This window comes from Populus nigra, chromosome 1 (genome assembly GCF_951802175.1).
Source record: "Populus nigra chromosome 1, ddPopNigr1.1, whole genome shotgun sequence".
Taxonomy (NCBI): domain Eukaryota; kingdom Viridiplantae; phylum Streptophyta; class Magnoliopsida; order Malpighiales; family Salicaceae; genus Populus; species Populus nigra.
Genome location: NC_084852.1, coordinates 10803319 through 10821091, shown reverse-complemented (window position 1 = coordinate 10821091; position 17773 = coordinate 10803319). Strand labels below are relative to the sequence as shown.

Genomic DNA, 17773 nt, shown 5'->3' with positions numbered 1-17773 from the left:
AATTCTCAAAACAAGAGAAGAAAGTTCAAACCTTGCCATCAGTAGATTTTGGTTCTGGTTCAAGGGGATTGCTGGACGGGATCTCAGGTTAGCTAACCACACACAGGATATTGGTTCTCGTTAAAGAAGATCGCCGGACGGGATCTCAGGTTAGCCAACGCATGCAATTTTGGCTATAAAAGGAAAGAAAAAGAACGAGACAGGAAAAAAAAGAAAAGGGAGAGGGAGTATAGGTTACATTGAGGAGAAAGCAAGAGGGAACAGAGTAGGAGAACGTAAGAAATAGGCGAGAGAGGCGAGAACAACAGAAGGAAAAAAAAAGGGAACAAAAGCAGGGGGGGAGGAGAACATCAGAGGAAAGTAAGAAAACCAGAGGGGGGAACGAGACAACGAGGGGAGAAAACAGAAAAGGCAACGAGAAAAAGAAATAAAAACCAGAGAGGAGTGTAAAGAAGAGAGAGGCAGAGGGAAGGAGCAGGAAGAGAGAAAGCAAAGAGAAGGCGAAACCAACAGAGGAGAACGAGACAGCAAAGTCAGAAAACGCGACACCGACAGAAGAGTTGAGCCACCATCTGCTCTTTTCTCTTCCAGAACGAAGGAAATACCAGAGGAAGCCACCATCACCACCGGCTTCACTTTCTTCAGAACCAGGGAACCAGCAGAGGAGGCCAGCATCACCACAGGATTTTCCTTCTCCAGAATCACGAACCCAGCAGAGCAGCACAACCATCGACCTCCTTTCTCCAAAACCAGTCTCCAGAACGATGGAAACAACAGAGGAAGCCACCATCACCATCGGCTTCACTTTCTTCAGAACCAGGGAACCAGCAGAGGAGGCCAGCATCACCATAGGCTTTTCCTTCTCCAGAATCACGAAGCCAGCGGAGTAGGTTAGCGCAACCATCAGCTTCCTTTCTCCAAAACCAGGTATGTTTCTCTTCCATTCTCCTACTCTGCAAAAAAGGATGCATGTTACTGTGCGAAGGTAATTTAATTACCTTCGCACAGTCCATGCACGCGTGAAGAAATTCACGCGTGCTTTAAGTTGTTTATCTGGGTCACTGGTTTGGTCCAGTGACCCAGCCAGGCCTGCGGGGTCCAGCCCCGCCCCATGGGCCGGGCTGGGCCCAGCAAAAAAAAATTTAAATCTGTGATTTTTCCAAAATATTTTACTGTATTTTAATCAATATTGGTTTGTATTTTTATAGTGTAAAGATACAAACTCGGTATTAAAATATCAGGTTTTCGTCAAAATAAAAAAAATTATTTTTTTGTTTTCATGCATAAGGCCAAGTCTCTCAAAAATATATATAAAAAATTCATATTGTATTTTAATATAACAAAGAAAATTTCAAAAATGTGTATCAGCATGCATTTTGGCTTTAATAACCAGTTTATTAAAGTCACGAGAACTAGGTCAATATTTCAAAAATTTCAAAAAAAATTATTTTGTTTTCTTTTAATATCTGGGGTTACGACCTTATACGTAAGACGTATTCTGGATATTAAATTCTTTGGTTTGTCGTCAGAATTATCCGATAAGATAAGGATCTCCTTACCGAGGAAGACTTCTCTGAAACCATAGACGGACCAACAACTAGAAAACATGACAAGACCTTAGATTTTATCAGATAATAAAACAATGCAGCTTATCTTAGGTAAGGCGTATTTGGGGTGTTAATACCTTCCCTTTATGCAACCAGTCCCCATACCCGATCTCTGAGACCAGTTAGGGTTCCTAGTGACCAAAATATTAGGTGGCGACTCCCATTCCATTTTTCCATTAATAAAAGACAAGAATTCCTTGTCTCCCCACATTTGCCACATTAGATAAAATTTTGAGGGTGGATGTTTTCGCCGCGATGCCGCACACGTGCGACAAAATTTTTATCAAATATTTCAACATTTAAAATAAAAAAAAAACTTATCATTTCAAATGCACTCCAATTACGCTTACATCAAAATAAAGTACAAGTCAAGTTTAGAACTCGGATTGCAAACCTTTATAATTCTGGACATTCATCCCCATAAGAATCCTACCATTGAGCTGGAGTTTTTTTATCTCTTCCTGTCTTGAAAGCCTCAATGCCAAACAACCCTTTTGCATCCTTGAATGATTCAAGTTGCAAGTCAATTTTGCACCTTTTATTTGCATTAGGCACCATCCTTTCTAAAAATTGATATAATCTAATTTTAATGTTGGCATTAACCTTAAAATTGGGATTATAATCATAATGAGGATTCAAATAATAAACTGCTGCATGTAAGGGCCTGTGGATTTGAAGTTCCCATCTTGCATCAACAATATTCCATATAGGTATATAACTATATAAAAAAAACAATAAAAATATCATTACAATTTAGGAATATCTCAATTGGAAGTATCTCTAAAGGTATTCATATTAATAAATGACAACATTTGAAATAAAAATTAGCAAGATATATACCTTTTTTTTTCACAAAATCAAAATTCACTTGTATCTTCTCTTTTGCGTCATCCATTACTTTATATATAAAACTCATAGTTGATTTCTTATCTGAATCAACAAATCGAAGAACTTTAATTAGAGGATACGCTGCCTTAATACATATAGTGACATCATGCCAAAACTTGCTGTCCAAAACACAATTTTGAATTTGTTTCCCTTCTTTTATTCTTGCAAACCTACATGAACTCCACTGATAGGAAGTAAACATAGTCATCAACTGCATTTTATGATCATTCAAACATCGCAGAGTCAAATATGTAGTAGCAAACCAAGTGGCAGCAGGCCTAATCAAATCTCTTTCTTTCGTAAAGTGTCTTAGCATGGAAATAAGAATAGTTCTTGAATAAATATATGACGTGATTCTCCTCCCCTTGGCAATAGTTACTTGATAAACCTCTAACTTCTTCTCAAAATCTTCTAATATCAAGTCAATACAATGGGCAGCATATGGTGTCCAAAACAAACTCTTTCTTTTTTCCATCAATAATTGTCCCGCTGCCTTATAATTTGCAGCATTATTGGTGACTACTTAGACAACATTTTCCTCCTCAATCCTCTCCACAATAGCATCTTATATTTCAAATACCTTATTAGCAGTCTTGGACATATTAGAAGTATCCACTGATGACAAAAAAAATGTCCCTTTAGGATTATTAACCAAAAAGTTACAAATACGTCTTTTTTTATCTGTCCATCCATCAGACATTATTGAATAACCTATTTTTTTCCATTATAACTTGTATTCCTCAAGCAATGTCATTGTTTGATTCACTTCCTGCTTAAAATACTTCTCTCTAATATCATGGTAGGATGGAGGCTTGAAACCTGGCCCATGCTTTGCAACCAATTCAAGTGCCTTTACAAACTTAGGGTTTTTTACACAATTAAATGGAATTGCACTAGTGTAGAGAAACCTTGCAATTTGTCAACATGCTTCTTCTCTAATATCCCTTTTTAGCAATTGATTTAGGGTTGTTTGTGTACTTCCACTCCCACTAACTACTCTATTTCCTTTGTCCTTGGAGCTAATTTCTTTTATTTCATCATCATCATCATTTGCACTATATTGATGGGCCTTTCTTTTCTTTTCATTTGCTTTTAGATTTTTCACCAAAACACCCAAAATCATTTGCTTAACATTTTCTGGAACTTGCTGGCATGGCTCAAAATCCTTATGAGTGCAAGCCAAATGCTGTTTGAAACGAAAAATACCTCCACTGATAATTTTTTGACAATACTTGCACTGAACTTTTCTAGAATTCTTATCAATATCTATACCATGTTGTCATCCTACATCAAGTCTATTACTAGAAGAATTTTTTCTAGATGCCATAAGTTCAAGTGTTCAACAATTCAAGAATCAACTCAAATTAGCCCAAACAATTTATGATTGTAATTAACTTTTTCTTATACATAACAATTCACAAAACTATACTACTGAAATGGCATCCTAAAATCATTCCATCATTCCACAGTATAAATGGACAGCCCATAGCCCCACACTCCACAAAGCAAAAAAACATGATTTAACGATTTTAATTTTCACCTGATTAATTCAATTCAATTCAGTCCTATAATATTAAAATGACATCCTAAAGACATTTCAGCAACTAATTAATTCAATTCAATTCAACAGTCCAAACTCCACAGTATAAATGGACAAAAAAACATTCAAAATCATTCCATCAATTCCATTCAATTCAATTCAATTCAACATTATAACTATACAAATTACAGGACCGAGCAAAATCAAAATTTGTAATTAATAATTACAGGGTAACAGGGCAAAATCAAAATCTGTTACAAGGGAATATACAATTACGGGGCATAATCAACTACTACAATTTTACATTTTAAAGGCAAAATCAACTTACGGTGAAAAAGAGTCGTTGATGATGAAGGCTGAACGGCTGCCGATGAAGAGGAGCGATGTCGCCCGCTGCTGTTGATGAAGAGGAAGCCGTCAATTGTTGATGATGGGAAAGAAAAGAGATTGTTGCCGGCGTGCTACTGTTGATGAAGATTGAAGAGGAAGCCCGAAGTCAGAAGCTGTTGAGGAGATCGTCGCCGCTGTTGATGAAAAGGAAGCCGCGACCGTGAGCACTGATGACTGGACTCTGGAGTGAAGACTGGAGTAAGGAAAGAGGAGTGAAGACTGGACCGTGATCGTGACCGTGATCGTTGCCGCTTTTGTGGTTGTCGGTGTCCGGTTGGTTAATTACAGAAGGGGATTAGGGTTTTTGTTCGGTGAAAAGTAGAAGTGAAGACTGAAGAGTGAAGACGAAGTTAGTGTATTGGAGTGAAGACCATGTGGCATGACTGTGCATTTCCGCAGCCAATAGACGCCTGACAGCTGGAGCATGGGGGATCAGTGCATGTGTTTTCTTACAATCATAAAATCGGTCCTGAAATCACGATTTTGCACGATTTCACCCGATTTCATCCATTTTTTATTTTTTCAAATAATTCAGCATACAAAGCATGTTTTGACTCGTAAAATCATATGATTTTATGAGTCAAAATGTGATTTTAACAACCTTGCTTATAACAGTGAAAAAATAATTAAAATTGCAAGCGAGGGAAGAAGAATGACTTACCTGGTTAGCTGTTGTTGAAGGCGAAGCCGAGGGCGTTATGAAGGAATGCAAAATTTTCTCTTTTGTTTTTGCTCTTCTGGTTTTCCTCTATGTCTTCGTCCCTCTGTTTTTGTTTTTGTTATGATTTCTTCATGAAAAGCTCTGGTCCTGGAGAAAGCAGAGATTAGCAAAAATGGCTTCTCCTTTTTCTTTGCGAATGATATGTTTTTTTTCTTGTGTTTTTTTTTTTTGGATCCTAGTAATTGACCCCCAATCCTCACTCTCTTTTTGTTGTTTTCTGTTCTTCCCTCTCTAGCTTTGGGGTTTTTTTTTTGTCTTTCTGCTTTTTTCGTCCTCTTAGTTTTGTTTTTTATCTGACTTTAATAGGGCCGCATCTCCAATTCTCATCCACGAATTTCGTCCCTTATCTCCCCAGGGTGACAAGCTCGTGGATAAGGATAAACATAGCTCAGGTTTGGTCCATGTTTGATTGATTCAAAACACCATTAGTCCTGCCATTGTTGGACTGTTGGCTTAAAACCCAAGCATATGTTTGCGCAGACTCGTGCTTAGTTTATTTTTATTTTTTCTCATGAATCATCTCTCAGCTCTCAAAATCCAATAACTGAAATGTAATATAAATGAAGTTTAGAATTGAAATAAAATGTTAAAAAAAAAAGTGAAAAGAGGGAACACAGCACTTATGAGTAGAAAATTATGAGCAGGATTAAAATCCCGTCCAACTCTATATCAGTAATATTCCTGGTGAATCTCTCTCTCTCCATGACGAGATCTTCGGCAAGGAGACCTAATATTGTCTCCAAATCTTTTTCTCTTATGTGCAGAAGGATTGTCAACTCAAATTAACAAAGCTTCGAAGGATTATCAAATTCGTGGCTTGACTGTCCATGGAAGAGCTCCACCAGTCTCCCATCAATTCCTTAAGAAGGATGAGAGTCCCGTGTTCTCCATTCTCCAGAGTTAACAACCAATAGGTGGAAACTTCGTTTCAAGCATTGCAAACTCACTGCAACCTTCGATAAATCTGAGCTCTCTTTTAGCCGATAAGTGTTCAAAAAGATAATTTGTTTTAATTTGTTTTTTTTAGTTTATTTGATTTGAAATATTTTGGGTTATGTTTTATAATTAAATTTTTTTAATTTTATTTTTTAATATTTAAGCTAATTAAAAATTAAATTTTATAATTTATTTTTTAAAATGTTATCTATCTCAGTCTCAATTTAAGTCAAGGGTTTAACGGGTTTCTCATTTCAAGATCCGTACATTTCACCCTCAAACATCCTGTTTTTCCAGCTTTTATTAGCAGTGTCATCACTATCAATGAATACCCACCTTTTGAAATATATAATAAAAGTTGAGGTATTGTCAAAAGTCGTCAATTCTATCTCTTCCTTGGAACTTCTTCCTTGGAATTTGAATAAAATATGTTTTGAGTTAAAATTATATTATTGTTGGGCCCTCTCCAGCCCTATCAAGATAGATGGCATAATTTAATTTTAGGAGATATAAGATTAATTGATTAAATTTTAAATTTATTTTTTAAAATTATTAATTTAAATTTTTTAAATTTTAAGATCATTAAAGATTTATATAATCGTTAATTTTAAAACTCATAAAATTAATATATATATGGAATAACCTGAATACTTATATTAAAAAAAAATTGAGGATGCCCAGAAAAATTCTATTATAAATAGACAATGAATTTAGCTAGGAGTTTTAATTAATTCTTCAAAGATTTTGAAGAAAAAAATATATTTGATGCTTCAAAAAGGAATTTGTGTTTATGGAATTATGGATTATATTATTTTAATTATAAATCATGGATGGCAATTTCATTTTTTTGATGCCCCAGGGACTATAATGAATATAATGATAAATCTTTAAATAATCAGATTTTTTGTTATGTAATATCTTTATATTAAGTAACCAGGTAGTATATGATGCAAGTTAGGTAATTGATGTATTCTTTTTGAAGTACAGAATATAAGTCATTTAACCAAAAAAAAATAAGTGCATAATCCAACACTATATAGATGAATTTTATATACATATTAACTAATCACAAATGATCGAGTAATTAATACATAGCATAGCATGAGTGATGTTTAATGATACAGTTTTATATTATATATAGTATTAATAATTTAAATATGATTTAGAAAAATAAAATTATTGAAAATTTTTTATTTTTAATCCTAATTCATTTCAAAGTAATTTATATAAGTTTTTTATAATTAAAAAGGCTAGGTTAAGTGAGGTTTCATAGAAAACCGGGCCGGTCCAGCTACATTCATTCCACATAGAGGGATTAAGGATTTTCACACATCTTCAATCTTACCATAATGGTTAAAGAGGGTAGATATTTTGATGTGTTTAAAAATATAATTGTGATTGTTTTTTCTAAGTGTTTTTTACTTGAAAATACATTAAAATGATATTTTTTTATTTTTTAAAAATTATATTGACATCAGCATATTAAAATGATCTGAAAGCATAAAAAAATATTAATTTGAAGAAAAAAAATAAAAAAAATTATTTAAAAAAAACATTTAAAATACAAAAACAAATAAGCTGTCAAAATGAATAATCATTTTTGTACAAGTTGTTGAAGGCCAAGTGCTTTCTAATGGTAATCAATTTTCAAAATCCTTTTCTAAAATAAAAGGGATATGAGATGCACTCGTGAAGATCAGTCACTTCTTTAGTGGATGACCAGGATTGATAAATGATTAGCTTCGGCTAATGGCATCCTAAATGGATGACTCGGTTTGAGAAATTATTAGCTTTGGCTAATGGCATCCTAAGTGGATGACCGGGATTAACAAATGATTAGCTAAGTGGATGATCGGGATTAACAAATGATTAGCTTCAGCTAATGGCATCCTAAAAAAATGCCCGGGATGAATAAAAGATTGGCTTCGGCTAATGGCATCCTAAGAGAATTGTCAGATTTGGGAGTTATGAGTTAGTTTCAAAAGTTGATGTGTTCATGGGTGCTATATTTTGTATGTACCAAGTATATGAAAGAACTATGATTGTTATGCTTTAAACAAGGAATAATGTTAGTTCAATTAACGGTATTCGAGATGGATGACTGGGTTTAAGTATTGTAATTAGCCTCGGTAATTGATGAATTATTAAGGGTGGTATTTACATAAGTAAGGAGAAATGAAAGAATTATGTTGTTTTGGTTCATGAATGAAATGTAACGTTAATATTGCTTTATTATGTTTTTAAATTGCCTATAATGCTTGAAATTACCTTGTGTTGTAACAGGGACATCATACCAACATGGTGCGTAAGGAAATTCATTTCGCAGCTCACACATTTTGAAAAAAAAACTATGTATTTGCATGTTATGAGTGATATAAGTTATGCATGTACAGACGTGTTGATTCGTCTGACCCTTTTTGTAAAGACTTGTAATGAAAAATCGAAGTGGAACATAGATGTGTATGTGAGAACATGTAGATATGATGTGTATGAATATACACATGTGTGGTATTCTTCTTATAAGGATTTTATGTTACGAAATTACATGAGACCAGGATAACAAAAGTACAAGTTGTGTAACGTGCCGTTCGACACTCTTGTATGAACTCGTGATGATAATGAGACTAAAACAGGAATGTGAATTTATGAGTATGTCAATATGATGTAATGTAAACCTATGGTATGAAAATATAATATTATGGGCATGCGTACTGAGAATTCATTTTATAGGAATGTTGAATTATGTTATCCTACGTGAATTATGTCTTATTAATGAATGGAATATAGTTATAAATTTGCAGAATGATACGGTGAAAAACATCCAGAACCGGACTATAAACATAAACTTTTGTGACACAAATGTTTAGTTATAAATTTGTAAAACATATATATAATATAATCATGAGACCATGTACTGAATTACATTAGGCATAAAATAAGAGTTTTTTTTCACAATTGATAGATATTCTTAAAGAATAATATAAAATTATTTTTAAAATCTCATTTTATTACTTAAATTTTTAGATTAAAATGATTCTTTGATAAACATGACTATTAGCATAAGTAATATATAATGTATTTGGGAGTGTTTGCGATTGTTTTTTAAAGTGTTTTTCATTCAGAAATACATTAAAATAATATTTTTTAAAATTATTTTTGACATCAGTACATCAAAATAATCTAAAAATACAAAAAAAATTAATTTGAAGTAAAAAAATTTTTAATTTTTTTCAAAAATGTTTTTAAAATGCAAAAACAAACAGAGTCATAACTTGATTTGATTAATGTGCAGATTTATGGTGGGGTGTTCACGAACAATGTTCTTGGCTGTTCTGTTCTTCTATTTCTAATTTATGCTCGTGGATTGACATGGGAATTCTCTGTTGAAGTACTGGTTGTGCTAATTACCTGTGCTATATTGAGTCTTGTCGTAAGCTTTCGCTCCAATTTCCCATTATGGACATCATTCATGGCATTCCTCTTGTATCCATTTTCTATGTTCCTTGTTTATGTTTTCAACGACGTTCTCGATTATGTTTAGATCAAGTCAGTAAATTTTTAAAAAGACTCTTGGATTTCACATAGACCACAAGTTTAATTATATTGGTCCTACTGATTTATTCCACAAAAAACATTACTCATCTTTTTAGTTTAGACAAGCAATTTCAGTTGTGCTACCTAGAAGTTGGGCATAACAACCTAATTTTATTTGGGTTGTGCCCAATTTTATTTGGGCCCTATGGGCCTAGGGCCAGGCCCATCCAGGCTTTAAAAGTCCTTATCTTCTTTCTTTTTTAGGCTGGATCTAACTCGGCCAGTCCAAGCCTCCATCCGGCCCATCCAGTCCAAGCCCTGAATGCTTGCCCAGGCTAGTGACCAAGTTGGCCATAACGGCAGACATGCGTGAATTATTAAGTATACTTGCAACCAAGGTTGTTAAAATCGCAATTTAGACACGGCACGAAAAATACAATACAAACTCGAATCGTAAAATCATAAAATTGTAAGGAATTTTAAAATACATTAACAAAAAATTCATGCTTCAAATAAAAATTCATATATAGTTCAAGCACCTGAAAATACATGTTCAAATAAAAATTCATACATAGTTCAAGCACCTTAAAATACATGCTTCACATAAAAATTCATACATAATTTAAATAACTTTTCATTAGATAATAATTAACAAACTTAAAACAAACAATCTGTTGGTGTGTCATGTAAACTAAAACCAGCTTCATTGCCTTCATCTTCCTCATTATTTCTCAGACGTTCATCAATTTCATTAGCATCAAGAGGATTATTAGTGTCACTACTAGTACCAACATCAATATTATGAACATGAGTGCTACTACTAGTACCAACACCAATATCATCAATTTGAATCTTAAAATCATCTTCAGTACCATGACTTTGTATTTCAACATTATTAGGAATTTTTTCTTCATCACTTTCATCTTCATTACCATTTTTTCTTCATGTTGCACTGTCAATAGCACCAAGCTCAAGATTATTATCATGCTTGATTGGTGCGTGCGTCCTCTCTTTTATTCATTATTAAATTCTCAACCAAGAGTCATTTTAAAAATAACAAAAAAAATAATTGTTATTTAAGAATGAAAAATAAGATAACTCGTTTTTAAATAATATTTATTTTATTTCTTCATTGTAATTTAATTTTCAAAGGAGAGTCTTTTTATTTAAATGAAAAATATTTATTTATTATTATTTAAATTGGAAAATAAATAATCAGAAAAAAATTAATTCTTAAACATAAGGCTAGAATTTACAAAATCCATACCTAGAAAAATACATATAAGGCTAGAAAAACATAAGTTTTACTTGTGAATTTACAAATTGTTATATATCTCAGCCTAACAAAATCTAAATCAAATATAAGCCTAGAATATTTTAATATTCACTGAAAAACTCCAAGACTAAAAATTAAGGCAAAAACTTCAATTTAATCTCAAATATATATATAATTTCAAATCTCCTTATTGTATCAATTTTGTTTCAAATGTAATTAATATTAGACAATGTTATCTTTTATTAATTAATTGAGCATGAATATTAACTATCACTAGCTCCTCTCAACACAGACGCCAAAACAAATATCCAACAACAATCATGTGTACGAACTTTCTAACACTACGATCGAGAACTTATGGGCGATACGTAGTGTCTCAATTGGTATCTAGCACCCAGTCTTAGGAGTTCGTAGCCTTGCAAAAACATATAGCTCATCTCACCAAAAAATATGAGCAACTCTCGGCGGATTATAAGATTACAGATGGGTGGTACATGTATGCCTCTTTTTTTGTCGTATGGTTTCAGGAATGACCAGACTCCTCCTTCTCCTACAACACCACCATTGTTCTAGTTTAATTTTTATTTAAACAAATAAATTTGTAATGAATATTTGGATTTTATGTTATTCTAGAAATATTTTAACATATTTCAATTTTATACAATTTTATTTTTTAATTATTTTCTTTTTTTGTTCAAAACATTTTAAAAAATATATATATTTTTAATTCTTACAGGCGGATATAATGACGGACATAATCTGTCGGTATATGTCAGAGGCGAGGGGAATAATTTTTATCATATGCCATTGCAACACTGTTACATCACCAACAGAAATAATTTCGTCGGTATTTTACAGAGGGTTGGAATAAAATTACAATAAATAACTACCAATCACCGACGGAATAATTTCGTTGGTTTATTAAAGTGAGTGTTTTTTTTTGCGCATATTTTATATATGTAAAACCATCGATCTTTTTTTATTGCCGATAGAAATGAGATTATTGAGGAACGGTTTTCGTCCGTAAATCTGTTGATAAATTTTGTACCGTACATACCGACAGAAAATTCTATTGGCAAAACTATTAATTCTGGTAGTGAAAACAATGCTTTGATGGAATATGAATCTTTTAATTATAAAAACTTTATAATTTTCTTTATAAAATATTTTTATCCGTAGGACTTTAGCTTTACTCTAGACTCATCAAACATAAATGAATATTAAAAATAAAGAATGTTTTTATTAATAATAAATATATTTTGTATGAACAAAGTTAGTGTCGTGTGTAACTGACTGATTAGTTATAGAGCATATAAATTAGCAACTTCTTCTTTTGGTTTTTTTGGAAGACTTCATCTCTTGTTCAATCACATTTTCCCTGATAGGCAGTAAGAAAATATAGCTCTCTCTTTAGACAACTTATTGTTGTTTTATATCATTAAATCCATAATAAGATCTTCAACTCTCACTCATTTCACTTAAGTTTCAAGTAGTTCTTGAAGTCTTTTCAAGATGATAGCAATTTTCAGTAGTAACAACTACTTAAAAAGATTCAATAAAAACCATTTTTTTGATATGAATGTCATGTAAGATGAGTTGAAATTCTGGAATGTGACTTATTGCATTCTTTCAATTGATCATCCTGAAGTCAAGGATTTTGTTGAATATGAACCTATTTTTTCATAGTGGCATTTTCATCCTTGTAATATATATCTAAAGTTTCACATAATGCCTTTGTACTATTGATGGTGATATACATCATAGAGCCTTTGTACTATTGATGGTGATATACATCATAGAGTGTATTGTCTAATCTATTCAAGATGCAGTTTTTGCACTCAAAATCAATATATTCACAAGTCCACAATCACTACAACAGTTATATCAAATTCTTTATCTAATATCTTTGCCCATCTTCAGTTAAGAACTTTGAAAGTTCATCGGTGGTAAGATAGAAAAACATCTTTTATAGTCATATTTTCAAATTCCTACCATTAAACCTTTCAAGTTTCTCACTATACAACATACTAAGTGATGGTGGAATCCCTACTAAAGTAATGATTATTGTAGCAGCATCTGCCAAAACAACAATATTCTCTTAAGCAAAATTCATATTTTTCTTTCATAATAATAAAATTTTGATTATTTTAAGAAATCAAATTATTCAATAAAAAAAATAGGCAAGAAATATATAAATAAACTAAACAAGTAAGATAAAAGGGATTTAACTTTAAGATTGTTAGAAAATTATACACTAAAAAATTATATATTTACAAGATAATATAAAATATGAACAAAATATTCAAGAAAAGATAAGTACAAATATATAAACTACTTATTTGTAGAATTGTAGAATTTCAAATATAAAAAACAGATAAAAAAGAAAGTTGTTAAATATTATACCCTATGTCTTTAAAGATAAATTGTTTCTCAATAGTTGTATATGATCTTAATGCAATTTGCCTTCCAAGATTTCAACAACAATACCTCTAAAGAATGCATTTCTAATCAAGGCCTATGAACTAGAAAACTTGTTCAAAAATTTTATCTGCATTAACATAACCTAAAGTTAAAGGAAAGAGAATACAGGAGCAAAAAAGATATAGAGCATAAGTTTTCTATATGATTTCTTCTATGTTGCTCATACTACTACTCCTAAAAATAAAGTCCTTCTACACAATTTCAATAACAATACCTTAAAATGATGATATTTCAATCAAGACCTATGAATTAGAAAACTTACTCAATTCTTTTTCTCTACAAAAATGAAACCTAAAACTAGAAAAAGTTAAGTACAAAAGCAAAAAAAAGGAGAGAGTAGAAATTTTCTATTTGATTTCTTCTTTTCTTCTCCCACTAATACTCATAAGAATAAAGTCCATCAACTCCTATTTATATGTAGAATTAATTCAAGATTAATTGGAAGTACTTAATTATAATTCATTGAATTTATAAAATTATTGAAACTGAGAAGATTCAATAGAACTAAATTAATTCATGATTAACTATAATTAACTTCTAATAAAAATTCATTAAATTTACGTAATTAATGAATGTGGTAGGTGTCGGTTATATCATACGGTTTGGGCTATGAAAGTGCCAAGTATTTGTTGTACCAAGATTACACAACATAAATCTTGATTAATCATTTAAGAAGCAAAGTATTAAGAGTAAATAAGATAACAAATACAAAACATGTTAGTATTAAACATTAAAGTCCATGTTGAGGTTATACTATATTTATTCTTACACCATTAGTGTAACCTTTTCACCTTGACATAATAAACTTAGCTAAACATAATGAAGAAGAGAAACATAAATAAAAATGAGAAGAACATAAATAAGATATAAGCTAACTAAGTAAAGGAAACGAAACGAAAAGCATAAACAAGAGATTAATATAAACAAAACTTAAGCATTACAAAAATATAAAGAAAGAGAGCAAGAACATGATCTTGATCTGAAAATCAAAATGCCTAAATGCATGGAAAATGCCTCTTTTTATAGGCCAAAATTTGGAACTATTGATTTGATGACTAATTGTTGAGTGAGTGGCCACATCTTGACTTGGTGACAATCCTTATCTTCTTGTCTGAACAAAACATCATTTCTAACATCATAATTTGAACAGATTGTCCTCATGAAAGTTCTAGGAAATTGTCTCATATTTCCAAAAAAAGAATTGGTACATTTGGACTTCTAGAACTCGAGATATGGGCAAAATACTGAACAGTATCTGGGCTGCAGGATATATTTTGACTTCTCTATTGTTGCTAAGATTTGGACTTCCAGACAGCAGAATTGAGTCTTGCACTCCATATGAATGTTTTAGGCCTATGTCTTAGCTTTCTAGCCATATAAACCAAATTGAAATCTAAGATCTACAGCTCCATATATGACCCAATGACTGAACAGTGTTCCAGTTTGGACTGAACCAGCATCTTTTTTCTAATCTTAACCCTCTCTTTGTCTTCTCAATTTCAGTAGTTAAACTCATCAACCAATCCTTTGATTTATGTGATATGCTTGCATTTAAGATGAACATTTACAATAAATTAAAGGTATCTTATATTATCAGACTTGTTATTATAAAACATGCTTTAGTTAAGGAGTTATTGATACTTTAGTGCAAAATGATGATATAAAACCTTGATAAAAATACACTTTTACGTACTAATCAAGAATCATGCAATTTCAAGCATGAACATCAACATGCATTTCAATTCTAGCATACAATTTGTTTTTAAAATTCAGCAGAATCACACACTTCATGCATTGTATTTGCATCATTTCTTTACACTTTTCATGTAAGTTCTTTCATCATATGGGAAAAACCAAAGCATCAATCATCCTCTTGTTTTTTTTTTAGTTTGAATGTGGTCTAGAAGTTCAACAATGTCATTTTCATGCATTTCATCACACATTTACATGTTGTTCAGCCATCACTATGGCTGGTCATCCCTCTAAGTTTATGTATTCAAAATTTGTTCATTTCTTTTGTTAAATGGTCTAGAACCAGGTCCTCCTAATCAACCCCATTTTTGTCTCTCTTTCTAGACTAGATTTCCTTAACATCTAGTGTAAGGATCTTAGGCCATTTGCTTAGGGTTTTCTTCTCCCTTTTCAGTCTCAAAGTCACAAGAAAAGTGGAGAAGGGTTCTGGTTTATACCTTATGACTTTTTAACAAGTTCCAAGTGTAGTTTCAGAGGTATCTCTTTCTTTTTCTATCTAGTTTTATCTTCTTTTCTTTTGCAATTTGGCAAGCCTGCTACACCCTTTCTTTTTCCATGAATTCATTCACTAACCTCACTCTCTAGGTTTCCTTTAGATCACACATTTAATAGAGAGGGAAAGCAGCTGGATTGGGTCCTAATTTTTATGGAGGAAAGGCAGATGAACAAGAGCATGCAGCTGGTCTTTGGAAAAAGGAAGGGTCACCCTTTTTCTATCCTTGTATTTATAGCCCTTGTAAGTGTGCTGAGGTGTTTGGGGGATGTTCTACCTTATCCTTGTCCCTCTTTTGGGCTATCTTGGGTTGGTTTCTATTCCAATTCTCCCCTAGGATGGGTTGATCCGACATTAATTTTTGTTGGGTTTTCAGTGTCGCTATCGATTCAGAAATCGATAGCCAAAAACTGTGCCACTGCTGATTTAGAAATCAAAAGCCGAAAACTGTGACATTGCCGATTTAGAAATCGACAGCCAAAAACGGTGACACTACCGATTTAGAAATCGGCAGCCAAACTTTTTCACTATCAATTCAGAAATCAGCACCGAAGAACTATGTCACTGTCGATTTAAAAATTGGCAATGAAGAACTATGTGGCTGCCGATTCAAAAATTGGCAGCGATGGTGGAGTCATTTCCGGCTTTAATTTACCTTTTTTGGGTGTTTACACCCACGCTCTTCGAGCTATACCTGCAAGTCCATCCAATTACCAAAATTAGCCATCCATAATGGTATTTGGAGTGACACGTCGTCCTCTTTGCTTTTGTAAGACGCGTGTTCACAACGAAGGTGCAATTGGGCTCTGAAGACCTTGTTTTTTTTTTCTTTTCCTCTCTTTTCTTTCTCATGGCTAAGAATTTCATGCTAGCCCTTCCAAAAATTGATTGTGTCCATCAGTTTTTATTTCTATCAATTTTAGCCCTCATACTTTTGATTACTTTTGTTTTGCTTTTAAAGCTTTTTGAAGTTTTTTTTTTGAAATTCCATCCTCTCATGTAGTTTTTTTATCCAATTTGGACTTCATTCTTTTGATTGGTTTTTTTTTTGTTATACCATTTTCTTGATTTTTTTCAATTTCATCCCTCATCATTTTATTTCTTTTAATTGTTTTATCCAATTTTGGTCCTCATTCTTTTGATTGCTATTTTCTTACCATTTTCTTGAAATTTTTTTCTTCAATTTTGTCCCTTAACATTTTACTTCATTTAATTTCTTTATCAAATTTTGGTCATTCTTCTTTTGATTGCTTTTTTTCATATCATTTTCTTAATTTATTTTGTTTTTCAATTTAATCCCTAATTATTCTCTCACTTTGCTTTATATGAGATTTTTTCCTTATTGTTTTGATTGCTATTTGTTTTGTTTTTAGTTTTTTTATGATTGAAATATTTACTTCGTGATTTTTTCACGTCAGTCTTTTGACAAATAATCTCGACCTTATAACCCATGTTACTAGTTTTGAATATTAGCCTGATTTAAGTTAGGTCTTTTTTTAGGCTCTTTATTTTTTTTTCAATTTCATCATTTGATATTGAGTTAACCTCCCTGTGGTTAAGTTATTGTTAACTTATTATTATTATTATTATTATTATTATTATTATATAGTTAACCTCCCTATGGTTTGACCCCGATCTTGCCGGGTTATTTATTGCTTCGACACTCCTACACTTGGGAGAAAACATCAATCTTTTGGTCGTGTCAATTATGCTGGATGATAAGAACATATCATATGCTAGAACTAAATTGCATGTGGTTGTTCATGTTTGAAATTATGTGATTCTGCTTAATTTTTTATAATAAACTTTGAGCTGGAACCAAAATGAATGTGGATGTTGCCTACCGATTTGTGTTGTCTGTAGCGAATCAAGTGTTCGTTGTCAAATTGTATTGTCTGCAGCAAATTAATGTTCGCTGTCGAATTATGTTGTCTGCAACAAATCAGGGGTTCACTACCAAATTATAGTGTCTGCAGTGAATTAGATGTTTGCTGCCAAATTATAGTGTCTGTAGCGAATCAGTTTTTGCTACCGAATTGTAGTGTCTGCAGCAAATTAGTTTTTGTTGCTGAATTGTAGTGTCTTCACCAAAATAGGTTTTCGTTGCTGAATTGTAGTGTCTGCATCAAATCAGTGTTCACTGCTGAAATTGTGT

General features: G+C 32.1%; 2 long non-coding RNA genes across 2 annotated transcripts; one reads left to right on the top strand and one right to left on the bottom strand.

Annotated features, from left to right (window-relative positions):
* The first annotated feature begins 223 nt into the window (after nucleotides 1-223).
* On the top strand, nucleotides 224-6439 carry LOC133699473 (uncharacterized). The gene is made up of 2 exons (XR_009843280.1): nucleotides 224-927; nucleotides 5911-6439. It is a non-coding gene; the product is annotated as an uncharacterized LOC133699473 (long non-coding RNA).
* On the bottom strand, nucleotides 4160-5410 carry LOC133699467 (uncharacterized). Its single transcript, XR_009843279.1, has 2 exons — nucleotides 5087-5410; nucleotides 4160-4894 (listed from the first exon to the last, which is right to left on the bottom strand). It is a non-coding gene; the product is annotated as an uncharacterized LOC133699467 (long non-coding RNA).
* Nucleotides 6440-17773: the final 11334 nt, after the last annotated feature.